We start from the raw sequence: 10,601 nt of genomic DNA, 5'->3' as shown, positions 1-10,601 counted from the left end.
CCGCTCGATACCCCCCCCCCGACACACACACTCATGGACATTTACTCAAATGGCTCTCAAAACAAAAACCTTCTCCTACATCTTATTGTGGCTCATATTCTGTTTCTTTTCATGGCACTCCATTTTCCCAATGTTGCTTCTGTGGTCATTGTGTACAAAGGCCCTGACCTTTGACTCATTATAGGTTGTTTGTAATATTGGTAATGTGCATGGCTTCCAATAGTAATGCACATGGCATACAGGACAGGCTTATCAAGGTGTTTGAAGAAGATCTTCAAGGTATTGCTGGTAGAATTTTCTTACTCTACTGGCACAGGATATTGTTGCAAGAAATTGTGCTTGATTCATGATGATGAGACCTGATATAGGGACTTTTCACTTGATTTTAAGCCCTCTCTTTAGTAAATATCTTGAAACCAGTCCTATATGAACAGTTCACAAGCAGTACCTTGAAATAAGCGTTCCATTATCCAAACCGCTTATCCTGCTCTCAGGGTCACGGGGAAGCTGGAGCCTATCCCAGCAGCCATTGGGTGGCAGGCAGGGAGACACCCTGGACAGGCCGCCGGCCATAGGTTCTATGACATCATAACCGATTCTTAAACAGAATCGGTCTGTTATTTTGCAACCTGGGAAACGGACTGCCCCTGTGAAGGCCTGGCGGCCTGTCCAGGGAGTCTCCCCCGCCTGCTGCCCAATGACGAAAGATTAAACTACAATATTTTACCCTCATTTTTCAAGTTGTTTAAGAGGGTTTAAGCCTAAAATGGCTATCTAAGTGCCTAAATGTGTGTGTGTGTGTCTATGAAGGAGTTTCACAGTATTTTTACAGCCACCCTTGCCTATTTCCAAATACTCTTCCAATACATTATCTTCATGGGTTGCTATCACAGGAGGTACACAACTTTGTGTTTATTGTACCAGGCTGTGTTCAGCAGTGTGTAGAAGTTAAACATGGCCATAAGGTGCAGTGAGAGGGTTTAGCGAATGGGGAGGCCGTCCCTCATTCAGAGGGCCCGGATCCAACCCTTGGTGGTAGCATGCATCCAACATGTTGAAGTGTTATTTACTGAGACACTCATGGTCCACTACAAAGCCCAAGAATGTAGTGTACTTCCCACCATCCCTCACGTACAACACGTGGCAGGCGCGCGGGAAGATATTTAAGGAGGGGGGCTGCTGCCAACTAATTATCATGGCGGGCCGGCGTGGGAGAATGAGCCGAGAGGCAGAGATCTCTTTTTAATCGCAACCAGCGGTATCGTAATGGGGGGGGGGGGGCTCGCAGGGCCCAGAAGGGGGGGCTCGCGAAGCCTGGAATTAAACGTTTGTTTGGGTTTGCAAATCTTTATTTTTAACTAATTAGTGTCATAACTTCAGTTAAAATTGGCTCAAGACATCGGTTGAGGGACTTAAAGAAAAGGGTGGAGGCTCTCTGAGGCCCCTCTCCCCCCTTACAAAAGGTGCGAAATGGTTTAGTCCGTCTCTCACGATCATCTCTCAGCGCAGCTCATCTAGTCCTGTCGCGAGTGACTGCTGATAAGAAAGCAAAATCTGGGTTCCAGAAAAGAAAAGAAAAAAAAAGGAAAGGGAGAGAAGGCAAAATGTCTCAGTGACTTTGCAAACAAGAAGTCCCTTCAGTGGACATTTACTGTGGAATAAACATCATGGGTGTCAGCATCAGTACCCTAAGATACATCGCAGTTTGAAGTGATACTATAGTTTTCCAGTCACTGCAAGATACTGTAGTGAATTCGGGGGACAACGCAACCACAGGAACTGCCGCGGCCGGTAAACGAACCCGTATCGTCCTCACCGCAGGAGACATCGCTAACCGCTCGACTAAAGGGTCAGACCTGCCAGCCAGCGGCCAGCGTGTCTTCTTATCCATGCACGTTACAACAAGTTAGGTTAATGTACTGTGATTGTAAATAATAGACAGTATGCTAGAACCCAAAAAAGTGATGCGTGAGCAACAGAAGAGGAAAGGGGCCCGCAGAGACTGTTTATGTATACGGCCCAGGATTTTGTTCTACACCTCTGATCGCAACTCCCGTGCCTCATTACACGACCCCGGGAGTGCTCTTTTATTCACACCAGCCAGAAAGGACCAGACCTGACGACAACGTAACGAGCCCCCCTCCCCCCATGTGGCGGCATCAGTCCCAGTCATGGTCCTACAGTCAGTTAGTCAGTAAACGGTCTCTTACTTAGTCTGAGTCGAACCCCAAAACAACAACACAAGCATAACCGCAGCACGAACACCACATCATTAAAACACAATTTTAAATCTAACATTAACAGTCCCATCAGCCATCGCGCTCCCCAGCGCAGAACAGCCGACAGTCAGAGCGACCGCCTTCCCCAGTCGCTACAGTATGACGTCATTGTTTTGTTTGTAAGGTGCGTGTGTAGCAGATTTGGAATGAAGTGTTTACTCACTTTATTATTAAAAATGTATATTCCACGCAGCCCCGCCCACCGTTTTATCTATTTATATAAGCTGTTATATTTTGTTGCATTTGTATGTTAGGAAAAGTTAGGCATATTCAGTGGCGGAACTAGAGTTTTTTACATGGGGTGGTCAAGGCTAAAATTCAAACAACGGGCATTACTGTGCACATAAAAAGCAAATCTTGCACTACTTTTGATCTGTGCAGCCACACCAGAATGCTTACCACTCATGACCGAAGCACCATCATACCCTTGCCCCACAAGATTATTTCTGTAGTCTAGTCCATGTTTTTCAAGGCAATCAATAATCATTTTTGAGAGACCTGCAGCATCTAGCTTTCAGCAGACTTAAATTGTAAAAAGCTCTCGTGGATGGTCCCGTTGTAATAGTATCTCACAACTAAAGACATTTGTTCCTTTTTCTTCAACTCTTTTGTTTCATCTGCAATTACACTGAACACTTCACTTGATTTCACTTCTCTCATTATTTCACTTTGTACCATCTCAGCTAATGTCTCAAGAACTTCGTTCTGTCTTAGGTGGCTTGTGTACTTGGCATTGCCAGTTTCGTTCATCATCTTCTCTATGAGAGGGTCATGCTTTACTATTTCTTCTAAGATTGTGAAAAAAATTGTCCTTGTTGTGAGAGTCATCATCAGACTCTCGATGACCTCTCTGTGCTATATTTTGAGTGGCAGTTAATAGGAGCACATTTGCAATAGTTTTCATGTAAGTACAGTTTTCCTCAACTTTCTTTTTACGGTCCTCATTTATGCTATCCAAGATTGAGGAATTGCTTTCTCTGGCCCTTTTATGTCGATTCCATGCATACGTTGCATTAATATGATGCTATGCCTTAGAATGTAGATTAAAACCAGAATCTTTGAACAGTGCCTTTTTCCAGTTACAAAAGCCTGAGTTTGATGTGAAGGCAGATTGAGGTGTATTGGCAGCGAAAAATGCCTACAGGCAAAACAATAGGTTGAATCTCGACTAACAGAATATTCAACCAATGGATTTTCTATGTACCAAGAGCTGTTAAAACCCTTCTTCCTTGTACCATGCTGCGTCCTGGGAAATGACTTCAAAGATGGCTTGTACAGGACCCTCGTCTCTGGATCTTGATATGTCTGGAATACACATTAAACAATGTGTCAAAGCTCTATGGAAATGTGTAATTGAAGAATCAACAAGATTGCATACCAATAGCTGCCAACTAAAAGTTGTAGATTTAAAGTAGAGGCCTACCATTGGGTCCTCCTAGCACAGCACTCCTTGATGCAGTTGCACTTGGAAAGGGCTCGATGTCTCCCTCAATGTCTCCCTCAGAAGCAGAGGTCTCTGTGTCATCATTAACACAAGAACCATCAGTGTATAATCACAATACAAATGCCACAGCTATTAAAACAAAAACACAAGAATCAACATAGTAAAGTGAGGCTTAATCTGACAAAAATCAACTATTCTTGCTAGTTGAAATTAACTTAAATTCTGAACTGGGCATGTGACTGGCTGTCTGGTAGATGCCCTGACCTGATGGTGGAGGACTACGCTCCTGGGCCTGTGAAGCCTGACCACACTAACTCTCAGCATTACTATCCTCGGGTAGGGAGCTGCTCTGGGGTCTGGTGGTTATGCAAGGGCTGGTGTCTATGACCACCTGATCTGATGTTTTCTTTTTTATAAAGAAATCTGAAATTCCCTTTCTTTTCATGACTTTTTTTGACCCTATGCAAAAATAAGACAGTGGCATTAGCTCTGGAGCACATTTACCCATCTGAAATAATCATGGACTAATCTTAACCATCCCACATAAATATCACAAAATGAACTCTGATATAGCGCAGTTAATACATAATATATGATATTACAGTAAATTTGGGTAATATTTATGACGGATGGTCAAGATTAGCCTTGGATTGTTTCAGATGGTTAAACGTGCTCTACAGCTAACGTTGATGCTGCTGTAGTAGGCCACGTTGAGTAACGTTAGCTAGCTATAATTTATAAGACTAATCTTAACCATCCGACATAAATATCACAAAATGAACTCTGATATAGCGCAGTTAATACATAATATATTATATTTCAGTAAAATTGGGTAATATTTATGCCGGATGGTCAAGATTAGCCTTGGATTGTTTCAGATGGTTAAACGTGCTTCACAAGTAGCTAACGTTAACGCTGCTGCTGTATAGGTAAGATTTTCACCAGCTATAATTTATCTGGAGCACATTTCCCTTTTTGAAACAATCAGACGTTAATCTGAACCATCCCACATAAATATCACAAACTGACCTAAACCCAATGCAAGTTTTGTTTATAACTTACTTCAACATGTGTTGTTCTTTCACGTTGACCCCGTTGTGTGTAGTGGCGTGAACTCTAGAAGTATTGTCCTCGTCCTCGATATTAAAAAGATGCCAGCCAATAAAATTTTGGGGTGGCAGCTGGGGTGGCCAATCAGATATTAGGGGTAGCACGTGCCACCCTGGCCACCCCTCTGGCTCTGCCAGAGGGCATACTGCTGGCTCTAAGATGTTACACAGCCACCTGTCACAACTGGGGGGGGGGGGGACTGCACACACCACTAGGGGGAGCTACAGCCCCCCTTCCCGCGCTAAGGACAAATGGTGTTGTAAATACAAATAGCAAATTTACTTCAACATACGAAGAAGCTGTCACTCCAATTTGTCTTATTTACCATGTTACAGGACTGCTTCATGTCGTCATGTTGCAGATGAAAGTAAACTGAGGGGTTAAAGTAAACTGAGGGGTTAAAGTAAACGGAGGGTTTAAAGTAAACGGAGGGGTTAAAGTAAACGGAGGGGTTAAAGTAATCTGAGGGTTAAAGTAAACTGAGGAGTTAAAGTAATCTGAGGGTTAAAGTAAATTGAGGGGTTAAAGTAAACTGAGGGGTTAAAGTAAACTGAGGGTTTAAAGTAAACTGAGGTATCAAACCCAACATGCTGGGAAATAAGCAACGAGTGTCATTCATCCTCCCTGTAGCCCAGCTATCTCTGCATACACACACATGCACGCGCGCGCGCGTGTTTGTGTGTGTCTGTGTGTGCACATGTATTTGTGTTTGTATATGTGTGTGTTTGTGTGTGTGTGTGTGGACATGTACACATGTATTTGTGTTTGTGTATGTGTGTGTGTTTGTATGTGTGTGTGTGTGTGTTTTTGTATGTGTGTGTTTGTGTGCGCACATGTACACATATATATTTGTGTTTGTGTATGTGTGTGTGTTTTTGTATGTGTGTTTTTGTATGTGTGTTTGTGTGTGTGTGTTTGTGCGCGCACATGTACACATGTATTTGTGTGTGTTTGTGTGTTTAGCGCACGTGTGTGCAGAAGAGTTGTAGCCATGGTAACGAGGCACTGCCCACTGACGCAGTGGCAACTAATGAGTCAGACCCCCCCACCACCACCACCTCTACCCCCGAAATATGCAACTTAGTGTGACTGGACACATGGACATGTGGACACATGGACATGTGGACAGGTGGACAGTAATGATGAGGGACAGCTCCGAGGATTATGAACGAAGGGATAGCAGAGGCTCGGCTCTGCACATCATATGTGACGAGGAACGTAGTGTCACACTCTGCCACGTCTGGTTAATGTGCTTTAATGGGGGAGGGGGAGAGGGGTGACTCGAGAGAGAGGGGGATAAAGACATGGCGTAAGTTTAGAGAGAATGGATGAACTGTAGAGGTAGCGAAGTCTGACAGGCAGACGAGAGATGGAAGAAAGACAGACTTCGATGATGACGATGCTGATGGTGACGATGATGATGATGATGATGAAGAGAGAGTAATAAGTGCTGAATGACTGGCTGCCAATGAGAGTTTAAAAGCACAACCCGATGATTCGGGACGCCTGCAGAATTTACATCAGAGTAGATGAAGAGGAAGAGGAAAATATATTGCTTTAAATGTCCATCCATCCATCCACCCATCCATCCATCCATCCATCCATCCATCCATCCACCCATTATCTTAACCACTTATCTCAGGGTCGCAAGGATGGACACTGCAGCCTATCCCAGCAGTCATTGGGCGGCAGGCGGGGAGACACCCTGGACAGGCCGCCAGACCAACACAGGGCCGACACACACACACACACACACACACACACACACACACACACACCCCTAGGGACACTTTAGTATGGCCGATCCACCTGACCTACATGTCGCATTCCACCCCTTAAGGGCGGCTTGGTGGCGCAGTGATTAGTGCTGTCGCCTCACAGCAAGAAGGCCCTGGGTTCGAGCCCCGGGGTAGTCCAACCTTGGGGGTGGTCCCGGATCGTCCTCTGTGTGGAGTTTGCATGTTCTCCCCGTGTCTGCGTGGGTTTCTTCCGGTCCTCCGGTTTCCTCCCACAGTCCAAATACATGTAGGTTAGGCGACTCGGCTGTACTACATTGGCCCTTGATGTGCGTGTGCGTGTGCGTGTGCGTGAGTGTGTCGGTCGGTCTGGCGGCCTGTCTAGGGTGTCTCCCCACCTGCCGCCCAATGACTGCTGGGAAAGGCTCCAGCATCCCCATGACCCCGCGAGCAGGATAAGCGGGTTGGATGATGGATGGATGACCGAGTCACCTGACCTACATGTCTTTGGACTGTGGGGGGAAACCGGAGCACCCGGAGGAAACCCACGTAGACACGGGGAAGAGAACATGCAAACTCCACACAGAGGACGACCTGGGATGCCTCCAAAGGTTGGACTACCCCGGGGCTCGAACCCAGGACCTCCTTGCTGTGAGGAGACCGCGCTAACCACTGCGCCACCGTGCCGCCCGCTGCTTTAAATGTAAATAATCAAAATTATTATAGAAAAGAAAAAATCAAATCTGATAGAGAGCGCCTCTTGATTTGCAGTGAGAAACTTGTACACTACCATATTTATATCCGACCTTGTGAAGGGTTAGTCCAAGATCCAGCTCACATTAGGAATTTGACATTGGGACGCTAATATGAAACACAAAAGATTGAAGTCGTCATCTGTTGCACCGTGAGAATACATGAAGAAATACCTTGAAGGATCATCTCAGATTCCCAACGAGGCGTGTGCCTGTCTGAAAATACCTAAGCAGGCAAGGGAGCAGTAGGATGAAGGGATGACAGGAGCATTCCCTGTACAACACCTCTAAAGGTGCCAGCGAAGAAGAACGTTTCTATTCATCTGAATATAAAAGCCCAACACGGCCGGTCTACCGGTCTGGCCTCGGTTCTACGGTGCGAGATGAGCAGGGGAGTCTCAGAACACTCCTCTATTCCCGGCATCCATGTGTTGTGTGGGGAAGAGCTGTGTTAACTATAGAGGCCTTCACACGTGACGGGTGTCAGCGGCAGCTTCTGGTGTGTTCTCCAGGCAGTTCTCCAGGGTCCTCCAGGCAGTTCTCCTGGCAGTTCTCCAGGGTTCTCCAGGGTTCTCCAGGCAGTTCTCCAGGGTTCTCCAGGCAGTTCTCCAGGGTCCTCCAGGCAGTTCTCCAGGGTTCTCCAGGCAGTTCTCCAGGGTCCTCCAGGCAGTTCTCCAGGCAGTTCTCCAGGGTTCTCCAGGCAGTTCTCCAGGCAGTTCTCCAGGCAGTTCTCCAGGGTCCTCCAGGCTCTGCCTCTGCAGCACTGGGTGCTGGTGGCTTTATAGAATTAGACCTTTAGAGAACCACTCTCCTAAGTTTCTGCAATCATGCGTATTGATCATGATATGGTTTTAGCCCGGCTTCACGCGGGACTACAGCTGGGCAAGTTTACAACCACGTGGCATTGGAACACGAGTGTCGGACATGTTTCAGCAACTTCCATTTAACCCCCTCCCCTAAACTAAATACAAGGACAACTTGAAGTTATAATTGGGCAGCACGGTGGTCAGCACTGCTGCCTCGCAGCAAGAAGGTCCCGGGTTCGAACCCCAGGCCGTCCCAGGTCCTTTCTGTGTGGAGTTTGCATGTTCTCCTGCAGGTTTCCTCCAGGTGCTCCGGTTTCCTCCCACCATCACAAAGACATGTATGTTAGGGTTAATACTCCTGCCTGTGCCCCTGAGCAAGGCAGTGGAAAGGAGAACTGGTGCTGGTCCCCGGTGTCATGTCCCAGTATCCTACCCTAGTGTTTCTGTTTGGCTCCCTCTCCTCTGGTGCCCACTGTTGGTCTTTGTGTGTGTGTGTGTGCGCGCGCGCGCGCGTGTTTCCTGTCACGCTCTCACCTGGATTCAGCACATCAGCACATCAGCCATCCTGTATTTCCTGCCCGGCTTTTCATCCCTTCTTCTCCGGAGCGTGGTTTCAGCGCTGGTGGTGGTAACGTGTTTAGACTCTGCTAGTTAGCGGCTAAGCTTCAGTGATCCGGCTGTTGGTGTTCCTATAGGGATTTGTTTGGCTGTTGGTATTTTGGCTCCTTGTGTTGGCTCTTGCTTCCTGTGACTACCAGACCTTCCTGGTGTTCAGGATCACGCCTCCCCCGTTGCCTGCTTGCCGGTTGGTCGTGGCCTGCCTGCCTGCCTGCTCATAGCTGCCCCTTGCTGCTCAGCCTCCTGCTTCTCCCAGCTTCCCTCCTTGTCTTCCATTAAAAGCTGTGCAGACTTTGAGCTCTGTCCTGGGTTGTGTCCTGGGTATGAACTCCCCCGGACTCCATGACACCCGGGTGCTGCAGCTGCCCGCTGCTCTGTACGATAGGCTGGGTTAAACGCAGGGAACACAGCCGTGCTAAGAATACAATAACAACATGAAGTGGCTTTCCTCCCTCGTCCAAAATGTCAAATATGACCGATGGTCGAGTGCATAGCTGAGCCACTTCCTGGTGCAGCTAAATGGGTAGCAGTAGTTAAACTACCGGGTCTGTGCTACTGTGAGGTCATAGAAAACGGTGATTCTACACAGTCTGACTGAAGCACGTGTTCAGTTGCCCCTTTACAGGTCCGGTGTCCTGTTCTGCTAAAAGAAAAATATGCACAAGGGCAAAACGACAAAAACAAGGCCCAGAAGAACAGGAACTCTTCTTTTACGGTTTCATTGGTAGCAACAACCTGCAGACTGTGGGTCTCTACTGTGCGAACTCGGTGTTGCATTGGTAAGACAACGTATCATGTGTGTAGGTATTTGTGTATCTGTGTGCTTAGCTCAGTGTTGTTTAACGCGGGGCTCCGCCCGCCTGTCTGGCTGCTGCCTCTAATAGCTCCTCAATGACGGAGGTCGCCTCCAACCTTCTTCACCCCGCTCATTCATGTCTGCTGTAGATGACGCTGATGGAGACGGACGCATCATGAGGTCATTTGGTTCTGTTTAGTGCCTGGAGCAAAGTCAGACCGATAGGGAGTACTCTGTTACACTACTGCAAGTACTGTGTTACACTACTGCAAGTACTGTGTTACACTACTGCAATTACTTTGTTACACTACTGCAACTGTTACACTACTGCAATTACTGTGTTACACTACTGAATTACTGTGTTACACTACTGCAATTACTGTGTTACACTACTGCATTACTGTGTTACACTACTGCATTACTGTGTAAGCAGTTTTAATGAAGTGCAGTTATTATCAGGACACACTTTTGCCTTTAACTTTGGAAGTATGTTCAAAATGACACACACACACACACACACACACACACACACACACACACACACACACACACACACACACACACACACACACACACACACACACACACACACACACTTTACAATGAATAAGTATTCTTGCTGATAAGATGGCTTGGTCTGAAATCACTTTCTATGTACAACATACTACACACTACACATATGTACGGTCTTCCGACCAGAGGAGGCGCTAGTGCAGCGACCAGGACACATACCCACATCCGGCCTCCACCCGCAAGCACGGCCAATTGCGTCAGTAGAGACGCCGACCAAGCCGGAGGTAACATGGGGATTCGAACATTCAAACCCTCGATCCCCGTGTTGGTAGGCAGCAGAACAGACCGCCCCGCCACGCGGACGTCCCACAAGGGGGTTTTGGGGTTTTATTTGATGCACACTTTGCTTTCGAATATACTAAAGATACTCACATATTACTTTGGTGTGCTGGTTTTTGTAACCTACAAAAGACTCACTGGCCGGTCGCCAGGGGTTCGGCCCCCTTAGTCGAGCGGTTGGTGATGTCGCCTGACGGTGCAGTACGAC

The sequence above is a fragment of the Lampris incognitus genome, chromosome 3 (genome assembly GCF_029633865.1).
Source record: "Lampris incognitus isolate fLamInc1 chromosome 3, fLamInc1.hap2, whole genome shotgun sequence".
Classification (NCBI taxonomy): Eukaryota; Metazoa; Chordata; class Actinopteri; order Lampriformes; family Lampridae; genus Lampris; species Lampris incognitus.
Note: the sequence above shows the minus strand (reverse complement) of the source record.